We start from the raw sequence: 2,048 nt of genomic DNA, 5'->3' as shown, positions 1-2,048 counted from the left end.
AGATCTTGGGAAGGGAGTCCGACACTCGGTAGCGAGCTTAGGCGGTCCTAGTCGAGGTCCCATCAGATTCAATAGCTTTAAGAAGGGGACTGGAACACCAAATATTTCCAATCTTAGTTTGAACATAGGGCCCGAAAAAATAGATTCTACAAAATACAGGTGAATGAATCCTGGACTGATGACCCTTAAAGGATTCATGAGATTTGCGTGGAGTATTTTAGGAGTTTCTATGGTGATTCCTTGGATGGTGGTAGTCTTCCAATCAATCTCATTGGAAGCTCTTTGATCTCATCCTAAGAAAATTCTATTTTGTGCAAACCAGTTGAGGTCGATGATTTTTTTGTGGCTATTCACCAGATGGGGAACAACAAGGGACCCGACCCTGATGGGTTTTGTGGTGAATTCTTCAAGTACTGGACCACTGTGAGGAGGGAGGTTGGCGAGGCGGTTAGAAATTTTTTCACTACGGGCAGGATCATAAGAAAAATTAACCAGTCACATATTTTCCTAATCCCTGAGCACCAAGATGCATCTAATATCACCAATTTTGGACCTATCGCCTTATCCAATAATGTTTACAAGATCATATCTAAAATTATGGTCTCTAGAATGAAAGGAATGCTATCGAGGATTATGAATCGGGATCAGAGAGCTTTCTTGCCTGAACGATATCCATGATCAAGTACTTCTTTGTCATGAGATAGTTAATAGCCTCCATAACCACAAAACCCAATCGGTTTTACTTAATCTAGATATGTCAAAGGCCTACCATAGAGTTAAGTGGACATTCTTGAAGAATGCTATGCGCCACTTGGGATTCTGTGATGAGTGGGTTGGAAAGATTATGAAATGTGTGGAAATGTTGAGCTACATTCTGTTGATTAACGGCACTGAGGGGAAATTTTTTGAGAGCCTCCGATGTATTCGATAGGAGGATCCATGTCGAAAACATAAAAGATAAAGAAATTTTAAGGTGGAGTAATTTTATTTTTCCCCGGAAGGCCATTGTCCTTGAAATCGATCAAGTATGCCAATCTCTTATATATAGGCATTACAGCTGAGTTAACTCCTTATTTTAAGGAGTTGTTACAAGATATTCATTATCGACACAATGGTTCCTTGATTTGTGCTCGTTATTAACTGTTTCCATAATCCATCGTCTTGATCTTTGCCACCCTATTTGCAACAATCCTTTCCATAATGTTGGCATCCTTATCATATGTGTTGTATGGTTAACTATCATTCTTTCATCTTCTCTCAAATTGAATGGTGTTTCATAAAGTCCAAATTTGCCAAGAAGATTTTGTGAAGGCAGATAGTGCTCTGGCAGCAATTCAAAAATCCCAAGTTTGATTCCTGAAGATTTTGTTAACAGGATCGAGTCTTCGCTTTGGCGAAGAAGGTAGCAACCTCTTTGGTCGTCTGCAAGCCATCTTTGGGCTTCATTCTTCTTTGTCAAGCATCATGTTTTGATACCATGTTGAAAGTATAAAAGATAAAAATTTTTTAACGTGGAGTAATTTTATTTATCCACGGAAGGCCATCGGACTTGGAATTGATCAAGTATGCCAATCTCTTATATATAGGCATTATAGCTGTGATAACTCCTTATTTTAAGGAGTTGTTACAAGATATTCATTATCGACATAACAGTTTCTTAATTTGTGCTCATTATTAATTGTTTCCATAATCTATCGTCTTGATCTTTGCCACCATATTTTTGCAAACGATCATTTCCATAATGTTGGCATCCTTATCATATGTGTTGTGCTGTTAACCATCATTTTTTTCAATCTATTGTCCCCCCATCTCATTACAACAGTGATGGATATCTTCTTGTGACTCCTACGCTGGCTGGTTTTGCAAAAGAAAGTGAAGATACCTAAATTCAGAGGCATACATAATCACTTTCTAGAGTTGTATTATGTTTGATGATATAATAGTTATATGCAGGGCTACCAGGAAGACCACTCTGAAATCAACATGTTTCTAAAGGACATTGAAAGGCAAACGGGCTTGCTAATCAATAATCAAAAGTCCGTCTTCCT

Source organism: Nymphaea colorata, chromosome 4 (assembly GCF_008831285.2).
Source record: "Nymphaea colorata isolate Beijing-Zhang1983 chromosome 4, ASM883128v2, whole genome shotgun sequence".
NCBI classification, from domain to species: domain Eukaryota; kingdom Viridiplantae; phylum Streptophyta; class Magnoliopsida; order Nymphaeales; family Nymphaeaceae; genus Nymphaea; species Nymphaea colorata.
The sequence above is the reverse complement of the archived record's forward strand: the minus strand, read 5'-3'. Positions refer to the sequence as shown.